Raw genomic sequence first — 10,198 nt, forward strand, 5'->3', positions numbered from 1 at the left:
ATGTCCAGCAACAACATGAAGACAGGGGCAGCATATAAGTCAATACCAGAAGCATTTATTGACTGATCTCAAAAGTGTTGGCTTACAAAAGCAAAAAAAATAATCAAGGGTGTTCTTTCCCATTCCTCAACACTGCATAAACAATATGCATTTCCATAAATCTATCTATGTACCTCAGCACAAGCACCAGCTGTGTCTGTGTAGAAACGTCCGTGGTCTCGTCAGCTTGGATAGCTACGAAGTTCGCCGACTTCACCTCCTCCACAATATGTTCCCTCATGACCGCTAGCATACACTCCAGTAGCTCGTTTTGAATGGTCTTTGATGTGCCCTTGAAAACTTTAGCATTTTTAAGATGGTCATCAAACACCTCATCTAATTGTGCCACAAAGTTGACAAGTCCAAGAAAAATACCAGGGTTGGTGGAGCCCTCAGTTTCATCTTTGCCTCGCAAAGCTAACTCAAACACTCCGCAAAACTTCACACACTGGATTAGCCGGCTGAGGATGTGGCGGTTCTTGCTAACCTCATCGTTGTGGCGGCGGACAGCTAGCCTGTATCCCTCATCCAGTTGAGTGGCAATGTTCACTCTCCCCAAAGCAGACAATCTCAAACAGCTATCCATGTGGGTCTTTGACAGCTCATGTTTCTTAATCTTTTCTGAAAGATGGTGCATGTCGGTTACACCAGTCGCTGTCCAAGCGGTGCTGTCTGCCGTGCCGCCTTCAGGGTGAAAGAGTAAGAAGGGGTAGCAGAAAACTGCATTAGCTACATCGCAGCCTGCTAGCCAGATTTTTCGTTCGTACCAATTTTTGGAAAATCCTCGGGTGTAGGACTTTCCCCCTTTAGTAGAAACCTGTTGAATTATTAAATTTGGTCTGGGAGGTCCTAATTGTTTCGTTGCCAATTTATCTTGATTTGTTCGCCGACAAAAAGGAACTTCTTTCAAAGAGACAATCGAGTTGCACTGAACGCTAGCCATCTTGACAGTAGTACGTGAATTGATTGACGCTGCTACCCGCTCTTTTCTTAGTTACGTTCATGGTTATGTTACGTATGACGAAAGCGCTTAAGTGCAAGCCCTCCCGGAACCCATAGAGATTGTATTGAAAGCTCTGATAAAAGATTTTACATGAGAGTCTATGAGAGACTTCTGGGGCGATTTTCAACCTGACTGAAATCGCCCCAAAAGGGGCGGGGCCATTTGAAGCACGACTTTAGCCTGATTGGACATTTAGTGGCAGATCAGACGTCTAGATTAGAACACTGATAACTACTGTTGCCGTGATATAATTGATTAGAAAAAAAATCCCTTCCTTCTCCCGTTTGGCAGTGTGTCGCCCATATCGCCCTAATGAACACACCGCCCCTGTCCCTTATACTTGATTAATGAATGAGTAAGGAATTCCTCTCACCTGGTTGTCTAGGTCTTAATTGAAAGGATAAACCCGCAGACACTCAACCCTCCGTAGAATGAGTTTGACACCCCTGATGTGGACTTTCTGGTTGTCCTATATGGATGACGTATACACTACAACCCTCAAATGCAACTCTGGACCTCGAAGCCAGTTCCACTGCATTCTTTTATTGTTCCCTTCTAATAAGGGACTGATTTAGACCTGGGACACCAGGTGGGTGCAATTACTTATCAGGTAGAACAGAAAACCAGCAGGCTCTTGACCTCGTAGGGTAAACGTTGAATACCCCTGCACAATACATAACAGTACTTTTGTACATTTCTAGATTGGCCCTTGAGGGCATTGTTGGGAGTTACTGTGTGTGATCAATCTGGAATGTTCCAGAAATACATCAGTTTCTGGTTTTACATTTTTAAAATACTTTTATCATAACATTGTCCTGTGTTTACATTTTAAAATCAATTAAACATTTTGAAGAAAGTCCACTTGTGTTATCCTGTGAATACGGCAAGCATACATTCAGCAGTCTCATTCAAGGTACAACAAGGCCTTAGACAATACCAAACCATGACTTGCACATGGAAATCATATCAAGCATTACCTAGGACTCTCTCCCCTCCCCTATTGCGCCACCTACTGTACAGGGTGGTAAAAAAAAACATATTTAGTCAAGTACACTTTAGTTTAAAAAGACAGAGCAGCATCAAATAGAACATGATTAGAGTTTCTACTTATAGTCATTTGGAAGAATGAAAGCATGGGTGAGTAGCAGGCCAATTATCTAACTCACCACACCTGGCTGCAACCTGAGCAATCAACTTGGTAGCAAACAATTAAGGTCAGGCACACCTAAAATGGTGGATAACTATGCATGGCAATATATACTTTTAAGCATTTTAGATTATAATATTAAAATATAATGGGCCAGGCTAAGGCTGCATCGTCACATCCCCAAGCCAAGTTACCAAACTTACCTTGGTATCCACAATGACAGGAGAAGTTGAAAATTGTATCACACTGTCTACATATACCATCCAGGTGTAGAGATCAGTGAGTGACTGAGTGAAATGCCTTATCAAAACCCCTAATGCTTAACTTTCAGAGAGGGGGCCGGGTCAGGTGAAAAGGCACCTGACCCGGGCCCCTGGCTGTCTCATCACCTGGGGTGTGTTCAGTTCGCCTCAACGGTTGCGTGATGGTTTGTACTGAATGACATGTTTCCCCCAAAATGGTGCGCACCGTTCTTTAGCAACTTTTGAAGTACATTTCCTACGGTTTGGTGGTTGTGGCGAGGTCTGGCCTGATCAATACAGGTGTGAAATGGAAGTGAATAAGGGTGAACTATCGGAGGTGGCACGTTCTCAGAGCTTGCACAGGATAAAGATGAGTCTGTGACGGTAGGAGTGACATTTTTTGAGAAAGTGAACCCCTGCCTTTTGGCTGATCCAGATCTGGTTTCAGGGTGGGTGAAATCAAAGTTGGGTGCAGTGGAATCGGTGAAGGTAACCCGACGTGGTCTTGTGGAAATTGTTTGTATTTCTGCCGGTCAGAGGGAGCTGGCGCTCCACACCACATGATAAGGGACAAGAGATTTAACTTGTTTTGCTCTCAGGAAAAGGGCACCATTGAAAGGAGTGATTACTGGGGTAGCTGTAAATGTGAAAGTTGACCAACTGAAGGGGAAGATTCCCGGTGTTTGTGATGCTCGTCGTTTGGTGCGACTCAAACAGGGTGGCATGAATGGAGAAACAGTAATTGTCTGTTGTTTTGATGTTAAGTATTTGCCCGACAAAGTGATGTTAGGATATTTAAGTTTTCCCGTACGAGCCTTTGTGCCGAATCCATTACGTTGTTACGTGTGAAGCTTATGGGCATTTGGCACCAGTGTATAGGAGGAAGGTTCCTAGGTGTGAGAAGTATGCAGAAGGGCATGAAACAAAGGAATGTGTAATATTGGGGAAAGAAGTGGTATGTGTTAATTGTATGGGTGCCCATGGGGCTGGGGATCAGAAGTCTCTGGTGAGAGTCAGGTTGAGGTTACCAGGGTTAGAGTAGTGATGAGGCAGAGAAGAAAGTAGAGGAAGATGGGTTAAGGGGGAGGGATCCTGAGAGGAGTCATGTGAGTAGTAGATCTGTGCCAGCACAGAGGGATAGGCCATTGAGTGATATATGCTTCAGTAAGACTGGCCTTTTATGGCTCATATCAATGGTTATCAACTGTACCGCAGAGATGGAATGTAAGTCGCAGAAAAGAGGGGGTGGTGGTGGCAGCAGCAGAGAAGTATGTGGGTGTATGAGATTTGACGTCAGAAGAGTTACAGGGTGTGTTGAGTGGTGGTGTCCGTCTTCCTAGGCCATTGGCCTGAGGTAGGATCAGATAGGTTTGAATAGGGTGGTGGGGGTTTTTAATGTGTAGGGTTAGATGGCAGAGTATTTCTATTTGTAATTTTTTTCATTTTCCCACTTAAAGTATAAGGGATTTATACCCTAGTTGTTGGCGGTAAGGCAACATTTATTGAATGCCAACCGCCGATAAACCTCATCCGGAAGAAGAAGCTACGTCACATCCTATTTCACGATGGCGGTTGATTTGACTCCGAGGTTTAGACGATTGAACAGTCAAACACGGAGCCTTCGTGAAAATGTTAAACCAGGTGAGAAATTGACATGTACATCCTTAAGGTTATAAACCGTAACATGCTTTCAACTTTTTGTTTTCCTATCCAAAAACCCAGCCAGCGTACAAAGCTGTGTTGGCTTTGCTGGCTAGGCTAGCTAGTTAACCTCGTTAGCTTAACTGCTAGCTAAGCCATTAAACACATGACATTCTAGCTAGCTGTCATGTTTTTATGGCTTATAGCCACAACCCTTATCTTTTACACAACTGTGAGTAAACTGAAGTTAAACGACCATACTAGAGGCTAGTTATTAATATAATTGAAGTGAGTGGTAGCTAACTAACAAGGTGACGTCGTCACACAGCGGGGCGACATCCCACACAAATCATTAACCCAAAAAAAAATCAGAACTGACGAGCCAACAGTGGCTGTATTGGCAGATTTTTTACTCTGTCGTGGTGTTTTTTGTTGTTGCATGCAGTCGCCATACTGTTAATTATATATTAATGTACTACCTTGAATGTGTCATCACATAGGATTCTCGGGGCCCTTCCACGCTACACAGCTGTGGCACAACATTATCCAGGCGCTGCAGACACAGGTGGAGGTGCGACGACGGCGGCGCCACCTGCGTGTCCACCCTGACTGCTTCACGGGCTCAGATGCTGTAGATGCTGTGCTCAACTACCTGATGCAGAACGTCGTCTTCTGCGCCAGCGAGGTGTCCCGCCTCAAGGCCGCCAGGCTCTGCCAGGCGCTCATGGAGGCCAAGGTGTTTGAGGCGGTGGGGACCAAGCTGTTCCGACGGGACAAGGAGGTCACTTTCGAGGACACGGGCTGCAGCCTCTACCGTTTCCAGGACTGCGGCTCGCTGCCCGGCTCAGCCAGGAAGGATGGGGACACAGAGAATATGGCCCCCGAGGACTTCGTGGGCAAGAGGAAAAAAGGCTCCAGGTTTGTCTGAGTCACAAACATGCACACACACACTCTTATTCTTTCTGTGTTTCTCTCTTACGCACAAACACGAACACACACACTTGCTTTTACTATACCTCACTACATCATCACTGCCCTTGATGTCGATGATAATCTCTCCCTCTCTCTGCAGACTGAATGAGCTGAGGATCATCTCCAACCCCCTGGCGCTGGGCCCCTCTGACCGGAGGGTGGAGAGGCTGCTGAAGACAATCAACCTACAGCTCTTCCTCCCTAAGGCCATGACCAAAGCCCCCACCGCCACCTTCCTCTCAAAGACGGGTGAGATGGCAAAGCCTGGCTGTCTTCACCTGGCCATGTTGGAAATTACTATATTGAAAAAGGAAAAGTTCATGTACTTGCTCACTAGTCCTGTCCCCTTTTCCCCTCTTTCCTTCCCTCTTTTCCATTCTTTGTATCTCTCCATCCCTCCCCCCCCCCCCCCTTCTCTCTTCCTATTTTTTCTCACTCCATTTTTTTCTTTCCCACTCTTGCTTCTCATTCTACCCCCCTCTCTCTCCCTTCCCCTCTGTCAGTGGTGGAGGAGGTGTGGAAGCAGCAGACGCTGCTCCAGCTGCTGCAGACGGTGGAGCTGCCCGTGCTGGACTGCATCCTGGCGTCCCCGACCCGGGGGGCTCAACCTCACCCCCAGGCTGGAGCCCTGCAGCCGCTGCAGAGCCATCACCAGGACCTGGTCATCTCCAACACCTGCCTGGACCGCGAGCTGCCCCAGAGCCTCAACCTCCCAGAGTTAGTACCTAACCAGCCGCCATAGAATGACTGACATATTGAGCGTACCCATGAAGGTGCAGTCAAATTGCTGTGGTGTGAGGGCCTTTTGCCGTTCAAGTTATTCTGTTTATATGCTACCTGCCTCTACATGGCATGGATCAGGAGTGGTTGACCCTTCTCCTGGAGAGGATTTTGTTCCAACCTTTCTCTAACACCTGATTCCGTTGTGTAATGCTGTGATGAGCAGCTGATTAGGTGAATCAGCTGTGTTGGTGCTGGAACAAGGCCTGAACCCCTAAACACATTCCAGTTCATGTCATGATGCTCAGCGCTTCAAGCCAAGCTTGAAGACTGTAACAGAACGAAAAAATATGAGGGTTCGGTCAAAACGCTAACAACCTCCCATTGAATTATATTAAAGCTCTTTTGACATTAAAAGAATGCCCTGACGTTTGCTTCCTCTCCCTGTGATACTGTAGGCTGGACGCGTGGCTGGTGGCAGCCGCCGACTGCCTGGAGCTCTTCCCTGACCAGCTGATCGTATTGGCGGGGGAGCACCTCCTCCAGCAGGGCGGTACCACGGGGGCAGAGAGGATGGCCAGCCAGAAGAGACTGCTGTTTGACACCATGGCTAAGCACTACGGAGGCCAGGAGAGGTCCCCGCTGCTCACCGGACGCTACCTGGACATCCACACGGCCATACTGGACCTGCTGGGTGAGACTGGCTGGTTGAGGAAGTATGGTGGGGTGTAGCGTTAGTGTGTTTTCTACATGTAGATCCGTGTGTGCCTACGTGTCTCTTTGACACACCCACTCACTGTCTCTCCCTATTTTTCCTCTTCGTGTTGTTCTCAGACGGTGGGAAGGTGGATGATGCTATCAGGGCCTATCAGCTGTGTCTGCGTCTGCTGGAGCCTGCTGGGAGAGATGAGCTGAGGAGACTCCTGGCCTTCATGGCCACAGCAGCCCATCCGGATGCATGCCGCCTGCACAAACAGGTAATCTCACTCCATACACACACTATTTTAAAACGATTGTTTCTCAAATAATGGGTCAGGGCCCAATGATAAATACTATATACATCAGTGGTGGGCAATCATACCCTGCGACGTGGCTGTGGGTGCAGGCTTTTGCATCAGCCAAAGTGGTAACACTGGTGGTCCACTGTGTGACTGAGCACTCTGTATGTCCCAACAGACAGACAACAGGTCCCTGGTCAGCAGGACATTTCTGAAGGCCATCGTGCAGAATAAAGAGCTATCTCGTACCCAGAGCGAGAGGCTGCTGCTGTTTCTGATGGACAACCACACTCAGCTCTTCAAGGTAAGCACATGAAATCCCTGATCCTCTTCCCTGGCCCTCTTCTGTCTTCACCTGGCCAATACCAAAATAAACAAGTTGTAGGGCCGCATTGTTGAACGGAAATAGTAGCTACAGAGGGAGGAGGCTTTAAAATCAGGATTTGGACACCTTGCCTTTTTAAAGTCGGGCATCTGAAGGCTTAATACTGCACTCTATTCTCAAGGGTGTAATCTGTACTACAGTAGGGAGGAGGTACTACAGTAGTTTCAAGCTCTTTTGTTGTCTTCAATTTGTTTGCTGTATTTCTGACATTACCTGATGCATTAAGTGCAGCATGTATATGATTTGTTTATGTGAATGAAATAACCTTTTTATCAACCCTTCTCTATCTATAATGGAAATAGACCCCCACATCGCTGATTGAAGCTGTGAGGAGGACACTGCAAATCCTGCAGCAAGGAAGAGATCCGGACAACATTGCGAGTGAGTTCAATCCAACTTGAGTAAATTCGGTCCCACTTGATACATAATTTTAGGACTTGGTGATATACAGTATATGCCTTTCTGTGCTGATGCTATTATCATAACAGTACTACATGAGCTCCCGAGTGGCGCAGCGGTCTAAGGCACTGCATCTCAGTGCTTGAGGCGTCACTACAGACCCCCTGGTTCGATTCCAGGCTGTATCACAACCGGCCGTGATTGGGAGTCCCATAGGGCGGCGCACAATTGGCCCAGCGTCGTCCGGGTTTGGCCGGTATAGGCCGTCATTGTAAATAAGAATTTGTTCTTAACTGACTTGCCTAGTTAAATAAAGGTTAAATAAAAAAATTATAAGAATGAGTCATCCTCAATAATGGAATAAACCACCATCAGTGTCATGTTCACTAGGCACGAAATGAAAGAAAACCGACTGAAACAGGCAGGGACTACCAATGAGAAGCTAATTTCCGTTTTCCGTTGCAAAATGTTTTCTGATGTGTTCCCTAATAAATACACCCCCTGTATTGACTCCCTTCTCCTCCTCCGTTGCAGTGTTCACGTTCTGCCAGCAGGTGTCGCTGCAGCAGTACGAGGACCAGCGCGAGGCAGCCACCCTGGAGAGCTTGACGCAGCTGATCAGAGACATCAGCCTGAGCGAGGCCCTGTCTATCAAGGAGAGGAGGCGGCGGGTCAAGGACTTCCAGAAACACCATCCCATAGTCTTTCTCCAGCACTTCTCCTCCACCTTCTAGGGGGAAAGAAATGTAATGAGTGGTGGGAGACCCAATCCAAAATCAAGCCTTACCTCTGCCATGCATTTGTAGATTTGAAAGGATTGGATCAGTTATAAGCAATTCAAGGTATTAAGTATTCCACTTACCCAATCAGAGGGTAAGGTCATTCCAGGGCCATGTTCAGTTGCAGATTGAAATGAGCCGATGTGATTCCTTATTCTACATGTCAGAGGCATGTTTGATCTACATAGTGTATTTATATCTGAACGTTCTAAACTTTCAACCTGCTGAACGTGCCTCTGGTCTACACAAGGGCATACTGCATAGGGGATGGGCCTAGGGGTTGATTTTTTTGGAATTGGGCAGTAAGGGATCCTTGTCGCCTTAAGAAGTGCTTTGGTTCTTTGTTATGCAAACAGTTGTCACAGTGCTGTGCGCGTTACGTGGGATGAAATATCTATTTTGATTTGATGTAGGCCTAGTTTGTGTCATATTTTAGTGTTGTTACTCTTACGAGGCTTTGCTTTTCAAGAGGTCTTATGCATCCGGCTTCGGAATGCATTTGCACTAGTTCCTAGGCCATAGTAAGTTCTCATCAACACTAGATGCTAGTGGTATGATAGTAGCAATTGTTTTGTTCTAACACGAAGAGATGCACTTACCCAAGTGCCTCGAGTTTATTTCTGGGGAATGAGAGCATTCTCTGCTTTCCTTAGCTGATGCCTGTCAGGGAAAACTCTTGATTTCGTTGAAATCTACATCTAATGTTGGTAACACATTTGCACATGTATTTGTTTCCAACTAACAGGCATAGGATCTGGGAATCAATTCAGGGGTTGTTTTGGTATCAAGTAGCTAGTTTTCTCAGGTAGTTTTTTTTATTTAGGTACTGTGAATAGAAGTTTACTGTAGATTAAGCTTGAAGAGAAATCGCTTTAGACGAATAAGCATTACACTATTTCTTTACCTTAATTGAAATTTAACACACTTGTGTTTTTAAGACCGTCATTTAGCAAATTACTTATTGTTTTGAATTTCGTCAATTGCATCTTAAAACTGGTAAGGGAATAATGCTGGTAGCACTACTTTTATATTTGTACATTTTCTGTAGGGGACAGTTCTGTTGCAATGGTATTTATCTACTGTAGTTATTTGTGGAACTGTTTCCCACACTTATCAATAACCTATTACATATCTGTTAATCACATAGTTGACACTAACTATTTTAATATATTGACTTGTAATAGGTTTTGAGCATATGGGTTTGTAAGTTTAATCATAAATTGGTAAATGGTGGAATGTTGAAAATGCAGCCAAGCTTCAAGTCTTTACGTTTGTAGTTTATTGGTGGTCTTACAAATGGATGATTTGTCTCTAAGTGCCATATATTTTTAGCTCAACTTGAAGGTTGAGTGAATTAACTTGTTGAAATGAGTGTAAATCATAGAATCCAGGGGTGTATTCATTAGTTGCACACCCTAGCAAAAAGTTGTGCAACAGAGAACTTTTCGCAACGAAAATGAGTTTCTATTGGACAAATTGAAATAGGTCCCTCCCTGTTTAGTTCTGTTTGGTTCTTAGTGAATACACCCCAAGTTACTTGTTGTGAATGTTACATTGTTAATTAAGTTGTTGCATCATTGGTACTATGTTTTAAATTCAAGAGCATTTACTGTACTGTGCATGTTGCTGCCTCCTTTGATGTTTACATATCTTAGTCAACAGAATAGTACACATGACATGATCTGTAACGTTGCCAAGTGAGGTTTTATGGTTAATTCATTGAATTTTGAAATGCACTTTGTTGAATACAGTACAATAAAGTACTTTTATTGAACATCATTGGAAGTTCCAGTAGTCATTTGAGCAACCATTGGACGTATGGATATGCATGAAATATACAATATTCAAACACTATACAGAACAGAAATGGGCT

At 45.2% G+C, this 10,198-nt stretch overlaps 1 pseudogene across 1 annotated transcript; it reads left to right on the forward strand.

The window, feature by feature from the left end:
• Positions 1-3,937: 3,937 nt before the first annotated feature.
• LOC311139624 (DEP domain-containing protein 7-like) lies at positions 3,938-10,104 on the forward strand (annotated as a pseudogene). The gene is made up of 9 exons (XR_014615509.1): positions 3,938-4,072; positions 4,573-4,990; positions 5,145-5,293; positions 5,548-5,761; positions 6,223-6,458; positions 6,599-6,741; positions 6,941-7,066; positions 7,450-7,528; positions 8,081-10,104. The product of XR_014615509.1 is annotated as a DEP domain-containing protein 7-like (transcript).
• The last annotated feature ends 94 nt before the right edge of the window (positions 10,105-10,198 follow it).

Source organism: Coregonus lavaretus, assembly GCF_964263955.1.
Source record: "Coregonus lavaretus genome assembly, chromosome: 13".
Classification (NCBI taxonomy): Eukaryota; Metazoa; Chordata; class Actinopteri; order Salmoniformes; family Salmonidae; genus Coregonus; species Coregonus lavaretus.